The 14194-nt window shown below is 44.9% G+C and overlaps 1 long non-coding RNA gene across 1 annotated transcript; it reads left to right on the top strand.

Moving 5' to 3' along the window:
• The first annotated feature begins 3220 nt into the window (after positions 1-3220).
• Positions 3221-13227, top strand: LOC113633280 (uncharacterized). Its single transcript, XR_003438128.1, has 4 exons — positions 3221-3354; positions 8645-8649; positions 9446-9456; positions 13217-13227. It is a non-coding gene; the product is annotated as an uncharacterized LOC113633280 (long non-coding RNA).
• The last annotated feature ends 967 nt before the right edge of the window (positions 13228-14194 follow it).

Here is a 14194-nt window from a genome sequence, read left to right as displayed (position 1 = left end):
TAAATTACTACTTAGAGTTGAGAATCCACTTTTGTGAAGAGATCCGAGGAAAGGGAAAGGTCAGGCTGCCCTCGGGAATCCAGCTGAAGTTGGTTTAACGTATTGTTTCTAGTTCAATGCATGTATGTTACGTGGGACAGGCAATCCCTCTAAGCCTTGGCCTACCAGCTTCTGAACTTTCTGTTTTCCAAAACACAGATTTCTGTGTGGTCATACCCTGTTGTTCCTTTCTGCTGCCTCTGTGGTCGGCTGCTTCCATCGTACCCCTGGCCGTGCCCACCTCTTGTGCATCGCTGGAGACTCCTAAGCCCTTCCCTCCTCACTCTGCTTCCATCTGGCTGCCTTCCCTGCAGCACTGCTAAACCTGCTGTCTCAGAGGTTACGGTGACATCCTTATTGCCATATCCAGGGTTCAGCCTAATCTTTCTGGACCTTCTTGATTCATTGTCACTCTCGCCATGGGTCCAGGTACCTTCCTTTCAGTCTACAAACATGCCCCAATCTCCGGTAGCCTTAAAAAATAATAAGAAAATGGGGCTTCCCTGGTGGCACAGTGGTTGAGAGTCCACCTGCCGATGCAGGGGACACAGGCTCGTGCCCCAGTCCAGGAAGATCCCACATGCCGCGGAGCGGCTGGGCCCGTGAGCCATGGCCACTGATCCTGCGCGTCTGGAGCCTGTGCTCCACAACAGGAGAGGCCACAACAGTGAGAGGCCCACGTACCGCAAAAAAAAAAAACCATATTACTAAAAATCTTCCAGATACATGTTAACTATTTTTTAAAAACATATTTATTTATTTATTTGGCTGCGCCGGGTCTTAGTTGTGGTATGTGGGATCTTTTAGTTGTGGCATGCGGGATCTAGTTCCCTGACCAGAGATCGAACCCTGGCCCCCTGCATTGGGAACATGGACGGAGTCTTAGCCACTGGACCATCAGGGAAGTCCCAACTATTTGCTTTTATGCTAGAAAAATGAGAAAGAAAAAATGTGTTTTCAAAATCTTAGGAGAAATTCAGAACATTCTCTGCAAGCTGATATAGATTCCCACAGGCACCGTTTATTATCTACTTGCGGGCATCTCCTTTGCAAGCTGACTATTACTTTCAAGCACAGAACCCAAAGAATGTCTGCATTTTTGGTATCTTTGTGATCATTGCTTTTGCCTCTGACATTAGTAATTATTAAGAGAGATTCACCATTCCTAGAACCAGTTATTGCCTAAAAAGTAAGAGTCACTGAGTAGTAGTACCAATAATTAAGTTTTAAAGAATCAGAATCTTCTTCTTTCGTTTTAAATAGATAATGTATTCATATAGTCCAACATTCAAAAGATCAAAGAGTGTACAATAAAAATTTTTCTTCTGCTTTGTCCTTTAAGAGATCTTCTGTTTATACAAAAGAATACGTACACATATGCATTTTTTCCTACTGCCTGCTTTTTTCTAGATCCCACTATACACCCTATCTTGCACCTAGCTTTTTTCACCTAACAATCTATTTTCACCTAACAATCAATACATAAGGAAAATTTCTCATTTATTTGTTACATTATATAGATATACCACAATTTATTTAACCACTTCCCTACTCATGGACATATAGGTTGCTTCCAATATTTTGAAATTCAAACAGTGTTGTAAGGAATAACCTTACTTACATCATTTTGCACATGTGCCAGAATATCTGTAGCATAAATTCCTGGAGGTGGATTAGCTGAGCCAAAGGGTATGTTCACTTGTGATTTTGTTAGCTATGGCCAATGTTCTTTCTAGGGAGGTTGTTGTAGCAATTCGCCCTCCCACCAGCTTCCTTGCGTCTCCACCAACAGTGTCAGCTGACTTTCTAGGCTTTGCCAATTTGGAAGGTGACGAATAACATCTCCATGGATTCAAGCTTGCATTTTTCTTATCATGAGTACGGTTGCACTTTTTTTTTTTTTAAGTCCTCAGTGCTATTTATACATTCCTCTCTCTCCGTATAAAATAATGACAACAACAACAATAATGATAGCAAACACTTACGGAGTGGCTTACATCTCCCACGTATGTTACAGCCAGCTCATTCATGCCTCTCAGCAGTTCTGTGTTGTAGGGACTGTTACGATCCCCAAATTACAAATGGGGAGACTGAGGCTTGGAGAGTGGAAGGGGCTGGCCCCAGAGTCTCATAGCAGCAAGCAGCAGGGCCAGGGCTTGAACCCAGGCTTCTCTGACCACAAAGCCCCTGTTCTTAAACACAAGGCAGCTTCACCTACTACCCAACAAACACAACAAAAGTAGAGACCTTGGGGCACTGACTCTCAGATTACCTCCCTGAGATTCCAAAGAAGTCAGAGATGAGGCACTGACTGGAGCCTCCCGGAAATGCAGCCACGAGAGCTGAGTAAGTGGGCAACTGCGTGGACACTAGTTCACAAATAGCAACCTCAGGCCTACAGGTAAGGAAGAAGTGAAGTTCATCCAGTCAGCAAATACTTACTGAACATCTACTGTGTGCCTGGCAGTGTTCCAGGCACTCAGATACAGCAGCGAACAAAACAAACCAGGTCCCTGTTCTCATAAAACTTACGTCAGACAATAAATAAACAAGAAAAAAAAAAAGGATAGTAATGAGTACTATGCGGCGAGTTAAAACCGTGTGATCTGGTAAAGAGGGGCTATCTTGGATTGGTCAGTTGGCGAAGGCTTCTCTAAAGGAAGTGCCAGTTACACTGAGAAATAAATGGTATATGGGGGAAGCAGCTATTGAAGTTCGGGGGAAGAGCATTTCAGACAGAGGAACAGCCAGTGCAAAGGTGCCAGGTTGGGAGCAAGCTGGTGTATCTGCAGACGGGAGAGCCTAGAGGCAGGGGGAGGCGAGGCTCTGGCAGAGGCGGGGGTGACAGGTGTGACCAGATCTCACCTCAGCGCTCTCTGGATCAGGAAAGAAAACTTGGCTTATACTGTGTCCAGTGGGAAGCTATGAGAGGTTTAAACTGGTGGGTGGGTGGGGGCTGGGGAGAGGAGGGTGTGTATTGTGTGACATAATCTGATTTAATTGTTTTTGAAAACAATCACTCTGGCTGCTAGGAGGAGAGCAGATTATGGTGCAGCGAGAGAATAAGGACGGAGACCAGTTGGAGGCTATTGAGGGAGCTTGGACCAGAGATCACAAAGCCTTAGACCACATTAGTACTACTCAAACTTATTTTTTTAAAAAATGGTTAAGATGGTACATTTATTTTATTTTAATTAACTTTGGGGGGCGCACCGTGCAGCTTGTGGGATCTTAGTTCCCAGACCAGGGATTGAACCAGGGGCCACGTCAGTGAAAGCGCTGAGCCCTAACCACCGGACCACCAAGGAAGTCCCAGTACCACTCAAATTTTAGAAGGCATCAGAATTCTCTGGAGGGTCCCATCCTCAGAGTTTCTGATTCTGGAGAAGGCTCCAAGATTTTTGCATTTCTAACAAGTTCCCAGGTGACACTGATGCTGCTGGTCTGCCAATGGCACATTGAGTAGCATTGGACTAGACTGGAGATGGAAGAAGTGGATAGATTTCAATATATTTTGGAAGCAGAGTCAACAGGATTTACTGATGGATTGATTGCGTCTGGGGGACAAGTGAAAGAGAAGAATCAAGATGACTTGGGGTTTTGGTTAAGCAACGGAGGAAACAATTACAGGCATATACTGAGAGTAGAAAATAGAAGGAGGGGCAGATGGAAGGGGAGAAAAACAAGAGCTCTGTTTTCGGCATGTGAAGTTTGAGAGGCCTGTGAGGCATCCAAACGTTTCCACCGGGTGGTGAGTTCTGGTGTTGGAGCGAAAGGTGAGGACTGGGTAGACCTCAGCATAAAGATGAAATTTAAAGTGATGGGACTGGATGAGATGGGCCTGGGAGAGATCGGACTTGGGGAAGAGAAGGAGCAGGGAACTTAGCTCTGGGCATCCAACACCTAGAGATCAGGAAAAGCAGAGGGATCAGTGGGCAGGAGGACAACCCAGAGACTTAACGTCGTTCACGCCAGGGGCAGAAAGCCTTTTAGGAATAACGGAATGGTCAGCAATGGGGCTGGAAGCAAGGTGTGGTATGAGAGATCCAGAGAACAGAGGAGAGCACCCTCTGGGCAAAGAAAAGAACCAGCAAAAGTGACTGAGGAACTTCAGAATCTGTAGCTCTTTGTATCCTCAGATGGATCCTTCGAGAGTCGTGATTAACAATCAACTCAAAGCAAAAGGCCCCACGCTTTTATTTTTGGGAAAGTAGAGAAGTGAAGAAACGTCAGATATATTACAGCTGTCTCTCCAGCCAGCCTCCTGTCCTGGAGGGGTGGTGCCTTTGAGGAGGGAAAGAAACAGACTGAGTTCCGGGAACTGGGCCTGGAAAGGAGAATATAAGTAGGAAGATGTCTTGGGATTCCAATATGACCATAGATGGCTTCTCAAACAGACAGGCTGTACCATTCTGGAAACTTCTCTACTTCCACCTCAAAGAAACAAGCATCCCTTCTCCCATCCGAGAGTGGTTCTTCAGCCAGTGTTTGCGAGCTCTGGCTCCAGTGGCTGTCTCCTCCCTCGTCTGTATTTTGATGGCTTCCTCTAGCCTGGCTCCTTCCCCTCAGACTACAATAATGCCACTCCAACCTAAAAGAAAGCTCTGTTCCTCCACCCTTCCTCCCCTGCAGCTACTGCTTTCATTGCTTTTACCCCAAACTTCCTACACCAATGCTCATGCTTCCTCACTTTCTTTCTCGTCTGCACCCATTGGAATTTGGCTTGGGTCCCTGCCACCGTCTCCAAAGCCATGGCCACGTCCTAGTCATCCGACCTAGGGCCTGCTCCCCCAGGCCCTTACCTCAGGCCATCTCCCTGCTGCATTCACACAATGGCCACCCACTCCTTCTGGAAACTCTGGCATCCTCCTCTCGCCAGCCCACACAGTGCTCTCCCTTCCCTCAGTGTGGCCTCGGGGGGCCACTACCCTGCGTTCTGTAACTGGTGGTCACATCTCGTTCTCTGCCCTCTCCCGGATGATCTCCTCCAGACCCTTCCACCATCTCCTGGCTGTGATCTGATGACTGATGACAACTTACACTGGTATTTCCAGCTGCCCATATGAGATTTTCTTCAGGCATGTCAAAGATGTCCAAAACAAAACCTAGATCCACAGTTTGCACTTAATAAATGGATATTAAGTACATGTTTACTGAACGGTTTTCTCCTTGCCCACTCCTGCCTCCTACATGTTAAAGAGAAAACAATAAACAACAAACGAAACACAGATATGTCTTCCCCTGTGTGCCAGGCACTGTGCTAAGCACTTTACATATACCAGCTTGTTAACATTCAAAACTAACCCGTCAGTATGAGCATTACCCCCATTTTACAGATGGTGGTTAAGTAACATCCCCAAGTCAACAAACCCTTGGAGTCTGGACTTACTTGCAACTGGAGCTACTCTACCACCTCCCTGGTTTGCAGGACCAACCCACATCCTTTAGTGGAGCAAAAAAGGCCTCCTCTATCTTCATAATTAGAGGCACCTCTTGTCCCCGAGCAGGCTCCAGCCACCCACTCCTCTCCACTCTCTCGCCCATGCCTCTGTCCCCCTTCAGGCTGTAACCACTCCCTGGAATGTCCTCCCTGCACTTCCCTGCCATGTAGAATCCTAGTTACACTTCAGGGCACAGTACAAATGTCCCCTGCAATTCTCTGAAACCCTCTCTCCTCTCTGACACTTTCCTAGAAGACACTGATTACGGTGCTTTCAGCATCGGATGATAGATAGTGGTGTTGACGTCTCTCCCCTGCCAGGCAGTTCTTTGAGGGAAAGGACTGCTTCTTGTTCACCTGCAGCTCCCCAACATCTTGCAGTGCCCTGGCCCACGGCGGGGGCTCAATGAACATTTGCTGAAAAATAACACAATTTAAGTGTCCTTTCTACTTACTAGGGAGTACCCAGGTTCTAAATACAGGGAGTAGGCCTTTGTCTTGTGAGAATGACGTTGGGGAGGTTCTTATGTTGCCAGGATGTCCCTACCGATCTCATCGGGTTATTGTTAAGATTAGATGAAATAATTCTTTAGAAGCACTTGCATTGTTAAACACACTATGAAAAAGAAGGCCTGATTATTAACTAATTCTCTGCTCACGTCCAGTGGCTAACGGACCATTATGAATGCCAGGAAATACAGATTTAACAGCCACCAGCTATATGCCTTAAAAAAAAATGTCTGTCATCACATTGGCATCTCCTGCTCCGAAAAAAACAATTTCCTCATTGCTGTGGCATTCTGCACAGCTGAAAGAGCCACACCAGTAATGCCCGATTGAATTAATACTTACTATAAATTAGTTTTATAAAACATGTCTCAAGTGTCTTGAGAGGTTCAAAGAAAATTGCTTTTTACAGGGGTGAGGGAAAAAGGCATCAGAAGTGCAGTTCTGCATATGTGGACTATTATGAAGCTTCCTGATTTTGGTGGTATCCTACTGAGGGAACCCTAAAATAGAGCACTTGGGAATGAATGAGATAAAATTGGTCTTTTAATGAAAATTATCAAATTGTGTCAAATTCATGAGGTTTGATCCTAATTTTCAATGTTCTCATACTTTCTAAGCACTCTTAAAGGTTACCCTAGCTTGCCCCACTTGCTAATGAAAGACTGGGATATTTCATTTGTGGGGAGTGATTTCCAAGCCCAATTCTACAGGCTGGTGGCAGAGAAAACTGTTAAACTGATGTTAGCATAATATACCAAGCATAATAAAGTGTGAGTCATTTGGCAACTCACCAAAAAAAGAAAGAAAGAAAGAAAATTTAAAATTTTAAAGTCTACAAGGAAAGGATGAAAGGAGACCTCACCTGAGTCCCCATCAATGGACAGCTATATCTAAAAACTTTATACTGTGTCTATAAGTCTGTGCCCACATGCATGTACTCAAAGTAGAATATTAAAAGAAAGCCTCAAATTGTAGGCAAGGATCGGAAAGACCCTACCAACTCCTGACCTCATCTAATTCTTCTTAGACAAGAGTATGACGAATGTAATAGTTAAGAGTTCTGGCTTGGATGAACCAGTTTGCAGGGCAGAAATAGAGACACAGATGTAGAGAACAAACGCATGGATACCAAGGGGGGAAAGCAGGGGGAGGGGTGGTGGTGGTGGTGTGATGAACTGGGAGATTGGGATTGACATGTATACACTGATGTGTATAAAATTAATGACTAATAAGGACCTGCTGTATAAAAAAATTAAATTAAATAAAATTCAAAAAAATAAAATTAAAAAGATCATTATTACTGGAAAAAAAAAAGAGTTCTGGCTTGGAAGTCAAACTGTTGGGTTTCAGTCCCACTTCTTTTTTTTTTTAATAAATTTATTTATTTTATTTATTTATCTTTGGCTGTGTTGGGTCTTCATTGCTACACGCGGACTTTCTCTAGTTGTGGCGAGCGGGGGCTTCTCTTGTTGCGGAGCACGGGCTCTAGGCATGTGAGCTTCAGTAGTTGTGGCATGTGGGCTCAGTAGTTGTGGCTTGCGCGCTCTAGAGCGCAGGCTCAGTAGTTGTGGTGCACAGGCTTAGTTGCTCCGTGGCATGTGTGATCTATCCTGGACCGGGGCTCGAACCGGTGTCCCCTGCATTGGCAGGCAGATTCTTAACCACTGCGCCACCAGGGAAGCCCTCCACTTCTACTTCTGATGGCAGTAGAGATCTCTATTTGTCCTGTAGTAACCATTCTCCCTTTCTTCCCTGAATTTTTAATGGACATGTGGCCAAAGTGAAGACTACATTTCCTAGCGTCCTTTGCAATAAGGTGTAGCTATGTGACCACATTATGGCCAATGGACTGTGAACATAACTTCCAAGTCATCCCCTTAAAAGGGGCAGGTTTCCCCTCCATTTACTTTCTTCCTCTGTTGAAATACAGAAGTAACATTGCTCCTTGCTCCATCTTTGACATGGAGGAATAGGGTACCCCCTCTGATAAGGCAGAGCAACATGAAAGAGGCCTGGTCCCCAACAAGGATGAGCTACCTTATCAGCCCCAGCCAGCTCAGGATGAGACTGACATGAGAGAGAATTAAATGTCTCTCTTGTCTAAGTCATTGTTACTTTGGGCCTTGTTAGTAGCAAAATTGACATCCTACTAGAGTAACTGTGATTAAAAAGCAAGTTACTTGGGGCTTCCCTGATGGCACAGTGGTTAGGAATCCACCTGCCGGTGCAGGGGACACGGGTTCGAGCCCTGGTCCGGGAAGATCCCACATGCTGCGGAGCAACTAAGCCCGTGCACCACAACTGCTGAGCCTGTGTTCTAGAGCCCGCGAGCCACAACTACTGAGCCCGTGCGCCACAACTACTGAAGCCCACGTGCCTAGAGCCCATGCTCTGCAACAAACGAGGCCACCGCAACGAGAGGGCTACACGCACCGCAGCAAAGAGCAGCCCCTGCTCCCTGCAACTAGAGAATGCCCGTGGGCAGCAACGAAGACCCAATGCAGCCAATAAATAAATTAATTAATTAAATAAGTTTAAAAAAAAAAAAGCAAGTTACTTAACCTCTATGGACTTCAGTTTTCTCATCTGTAAAATAAGGAAAATACAATGACAGTAAGAAAAACAATAATAAAAATACCTTCCTCATAGGGATAGGGCATGTCAATTGATTAGATGAGTTTCCGGCTCATGGTGAGTACTCATAAGTGTTAGCTATTATTACTAAAGTAAAATTATCGAATGCCTATTATATGCACGGCATGATCGTAGCCTCTAGTAGTTGTAAGTTCATCCTCTATACAGCCTTCCTCTTCTCATTGGTATATGAATATCTTTGTTCAACTACTAAACACTATTATAATTATATTTGGTGTGTATCAATTGTATCCCCTGAGTATCACATGGTATATTTTTTTAAACAGCTATCCTGTGTAGATTTCAGAGTATGACTTTCATTAGTTAAGATCCAGAAGAAGCTTAAAGTTAATCATGAAGGGTGGTATGTATAGACTCGAGGGAATTCAGTGATAGGCAGCTTTGAGATTCCATTAAAATCAGGATTTATGTTTATAATAGGAAGCTGAGAGGTCACACGGATAAGCTCAATATATTCAGAGCTGATTTCCTCTCCCAGGCCCTCCCCAAACTCAATCCTCCTCCTTTATTATTACAATCCACTTTAACCACCAAAAAGAACTCAGCCCTAAGCACTGAAATCAAAAACCTGTATGTGTCTCCAAGCCCTCGGGGCTGAGCTGCTTCTGGTGTGTGAAGTGATGCAATGCTCCTCCCAAAGGCACTCATGTTTGCAACCTGCAAAGAACTTTCTGGAAGGAAACAGTGAGACCTAGGGCCTCTCTTTATAATATAAAAGTTAATATAATATCCCGGCTGGACTTGGGCTGAGGTTGGCTGGCGGGAAAGAACAGAAGTGTCCCTCAGGGGGCTCAGGGTCAGAGTGGGGTTCTGTTCTGGACAGCTGACTCTGGGAGCTGTACCAGAGCTGGTGCCCTGTGGTCCAGCCACTTGACTCCATGGGTGAGCCCAGGGAAAATGGCTAAGAGTGTGGGTCCTCTTGGCTGTGGAGTGGTCACATCTAAGCATCACACAGGGCATCGCCCTCCTCAGTCTGAGACTGGGAGCCTCAGCGATGCCTCATTTTCTACTGTGTTCAGGGTCTGGCCTAGACTGCTGTGGCTGGCTGGCATTCGTGCCTCAGTTACTGCAGTAGGTCCAGGGATGGATGGAGCCTCCTGAGGAGATGAGGCCTCCCCACTAGATGACTTTCTGCTTGGGGCCCTTATACCTTTAGCCACTGCAGAGGAGAAGGGCTTATCAGTAGACATAATAGTAACCAGGACTGACTCCTTAAGACCCAATGAGCTCCCCTGGGGTTTTGTAAACGTATTCTAAGAAGGAACCCCAAAAAGAAAAGGAAATAAAAGGAGGAAGGGAAGAATGTATCATCATATTTGCTTGAATGCACATTTTTAAATATCTCTGGAAGGATACATAAGAAACTAGAAACAGTGGTTACCCTTTGCAGGTCCGGGTGGGAATTGAGCAGATGGGAGAGAAGTGAGAGGAACACTCTTCACTGTCTTCCTATCCTGTCTTGAATTCTGAAGCATCTGTGAAACTGAAGTCAGAAAATAAAATAGAATAAATTAAAATAATAGTAAAGTAAAACGATGTCTTCAGATAATGTAGGGAGGCTGAGCAAGGATGCCTAGAGAAGAGAAAGGAGGGGGGAAGCAGCTACAGACCCCATTCCCATTGCAAGTCTGGGGTTCCCACAGCTTTGTCACAAGAAGGGGGCGTGGGAGGACCGGCTGTCTTTCAGCTCTGCAGAGCCAAAAAGAGAGGTGACCTCATTTTGGACCTCGAGCTAGTAAAATAGCTACAATAATTATCTTGTCTCTGCTGCCTCTGAAATGGCCCTTGCGTCTGGGCTTTCTTCATCTCTCACCTTGGTTTCTCTGACAACCTTCCAGCTGGCTTCTTTGTGTCAAGCTTCTAATCCCTCAAATCCAACCACCAATCTTTAAATTTTTTTGCGGAAACGAAAACCTGATTGTGCCCCTCCAGGAGCCCTCCGTGGTTAACGTCCTCCTGCAGTTGCCCATGGAGCACATGATAACACCTAAATTCCTTCTATATTCTTGCAGGATCTTGCCACTCTCCCACTCACCCTGCTCTACCCACACCTGGCTGCTTGTGGATTTCTGGATGGCCCATCATGTCATGCTTTGTGGCTTTCCATATGCCATCCCTTCCCCCTGAAGTCCCTCTTTGTGTTTTGTTGCCCTGGAAAACTCCGTTCTTCCGTCAGGATTTGGTTGAAATGTCATCCTGTCTCTGTGACCCATGATGGCCCCTCTTCTTGCCCCCAATCCTGACCCCGGTCACCCCAGAACACATTGAATACATGACTATTAACATTTACTTTAATCTATTTGTATTATTTCTACATTTTTATCAGACTCTCAGCCTCCTGAGAGCAGGAGTTATGCCTTATTCTTCTTTGTATTTCCAGTAGATGGAAGAAACTGGGGTTATAAATGGATGAAAATTTTGTTCTGAATTAAATCCTCAGGATTGGCCACAGAGCAGAACTGTTAAGGTACCCTGAGGTTAAGCTTGCCTTCCAGAATTCTGTAAAGTTGGCTCTGTCCCTGTCTAAATGATGAAGCTTAAACACTGCAATTGGCTCCATCCCTGACTAAACAATGATTGGAGTTTAAACTCTAACCAAATAAATCCTTAGCTCACTTTTTTTTTTAATGCTTAAGTATTGAAGGAGATGTGGCCTTATATCAAGGAACAGAGTGGTTTTATGTACTGTGTGAATGCTCTGAAAGTCAGGACATGTCTCATTCCTTAGTAACAGCACAGTGATACTGTAGCAACAGGTAGGGTCCAATAGCAACCATGTGTGGACAGATTCACTTTGGGGGAACTCCAAGGAGTAGACTAGTGGTGTTTTCAGTTCCAGCTTGGAGAGCCAAGTGTGGTTCTCACATGGTACTCCTCTCTGTAGCGTAGTTATGGTGACTGTCAATGGAATTATAAACTGCTGAGATGAAACCCCACAGAACTTTTTATATACTTTTTTTTTGGTGATTTTTTTAAATGGTACTAAAATATACATAACAAAATTTATCATTTTAACCATTTAAAAGGTATAGTTCAATGGCGTTAAGTACATTTGCAATGTTGTGTAACCACTATCCATTTCCAGAACTTGTTCATCACCCCAAACAGAAACTCTGTCCTCATTGAACTTTCCATTCATCTCCCCCTCCAGCTCCCAATAACCTTCATTCTACTTTCTGTCTCTATGAATTGGCTGATGCTAGGTACCTCATACAGGTAGAATCATATAATATTTGTCCTTTTGTGTTTGACTTATTTCACTTAGCATAATGTTTCCAATGTTCATCCATGTTTTAGCATGTGTCAGAACTTCATTCCTTTTTATGGCTGAATAATATTCCATCATATGGGTATACCACAATTTGTTCATCCATTCATGCATTGATAGACATTGTTTCCACGTTTTAGATATTGTGAATTATGCTGCTATGAAAATGGTGTACAAGTATTTGAGTCCTTGCTGTCAATTCTTTGGGGTATATACCTAGAAGTGCAATTGCTGTACAATATGGTAATTCTATGTTTAACTTTTTGAGGAGCTGCCAAACTATTTTCCACAGCAGCTGCACCAGTTTACATTCCCACAAACAATGCACAAGGGTTCTTTCTTTCTTTCTTTCTTTTTTTTTTTTTTTGCGGTACACGGACCTCTCACTGTTGTGGCCTCTCCTGTTGCGGAGCACAGACTCTGGACGCGCAGGCTCAGTGGCCATGGCTCACGGGCCCAGCCACTCTGCAGCATGGGGGATCTTCCCGGACCGGGACACAAACCCACGTCCCCTGCATTGGCAGGCGGACTCTCAACCACTGCGCCACCAGGGAAGCCCCCAAGTGTTCTTTCTTTATATCCTTGCCAAGGCTTGTTATTTTCCTTTTTTTTTTTTTTTTTTTTGGTTATAGCCATCCTAATGGGTTTGGTAGTTTTGATTTGCATTTCCCTAATGATGAGTGATGCTGAGCACCTTTTCATGTGCTCATTGGCTCCTTGCATATCTTTTTTGAAGAAATATCTATTCAAATCCTTTGCTCATTTTTTTAATTGGGTGTTTATTTTTTTCTTGTTGAGTTGTAGGAGTCCCTTATACATTCTGGATATTAATCCCTTTCAGATATATGATTTGCAAATATCTTTGCAAAATTTTAAGATTTCATCCAAAAGAAAGTAGTAATGTTATACTTAGTAGCCATCAAAGTGGTGATGCCCAGGCTTTCCAATGCTAAAATGAAAGCTCTGTTACCAGCCGGGCAATACATTTCCCTTCTGTCAGCACCTCAGAAATGGGGGCAAGCAACCAACAGCAACAGGTGGCAAGAATGAGAGCTCAGCAAGGTCAGGGTGGGAGGGGAAGGATGACCAGAGCTGGAGTCTTGTTTTAGGAACTCAGAGGGTCAAGGGAACAACCTGGGTTCTCCCTCCCTGTGCCCCCTGCTGCCATGGATGTTGACTGGGAAGTCTCTTCTGACACCTTCTAGAGCCTAGTCAGAAACATCCCTTACTGAATTTGCCACCTGGAGGCACCCCCCTCCCCTGCCTCACCTCCCCACCTTGTTCCCCAGTCAGGAGTCATGCAGTTATTTTAGGCCAAGCTTTCTTTTCACTTTGCTTCTGGGGCCTCATTCATTCAAGGCTGACAATGGAGCTGGTAATGAGACAGCTGAAAGTCCCTGTCTCTCCCAAATAGAGCTGCAGTTAAGAACAAGGGCTCAGGTGTCAGGTGTAGTATCATTTTTTTTTTGGCTGCACTGTGTGGATTGCAGAATCTTAGTTCCCCGACCAGGGACTGAACCCCAGGTCATGGCAGTGAAAGTGCCAAGTCATAACCACTGAAATGCCAGGGAATTCCCAGTAGCGGCATGTTTGAGCTCAGTTTTTGAAGAAACTGGCTGCATTCGAATCCTGGATCCTCCGTTTACGAGCCCTGTGATCTTGGGAAATCACATCTCTGTGCCTCATTTTTTTCATCTGCCAAAGGGGGATAATAATAGGATCTACATCAGAGGGCCAAGGTGAGGATTAAATGACAAAGTTCCTGGAATGTGCTTAGACCAGGGATGGCACATTGTGAGGGCTTAATAAGCATTAGTTATTATTATCTTCACTCCCTCCAACGTTCCTCTTAAGCTCTGGAATTGGCACTTTCCTGTGAGTGACACTAAATGTTGTTCCTCCTGTGAATTTCTGCTCTGCACCTGTCCCGGATGGCTGACTGCATGTTCTACGAATAGGTGATGATGCTGCCAAAGGGGTCCGGGACTCACCACCGATGACATTAGAAACTGAGTCACAGTGCCCAGGTACAAAGCGAGAGAAGAAGGTGTCCCAGGGAAGGTGAATCACTCAACGCCACCCTCTGCAGAGCATCCACAACACTCTGTGACATTTTCCTTGACCACCGACAATAACATCGTCCTCACCTGGGAACCTGATATAATTTCAGTGTTCTAGCCCAGAGCCAGTTATGGCAGCAGCAACCCAGCCACGAATAGGTCTGGCATGCCTGGGAAGAGATATTTGAATGGATACCCTGACTCAGCCCAGAATCACTATGG

This window comes from Aethalodelphis obliquidens, unplaced genomic scaffold, assembly GCF_003676395.1.
Source record: "Aethalodelphis obliquidens isolate GAN/ISIS:26980383/991018 unplaced genomic scaffold, ASM367639v1 scaffold39, whole genome shotgun sequence".
Lineage (NCBI taxonomy): Eukaryota > Metazoa > Chordata > Mammalia > Artiodactyla > Delphinidae > Aethalodelphis > Aethalodelphis obliquidens.
This window is presented reverse-complemented; position numbering and strand designations above follow the sequence as displayed.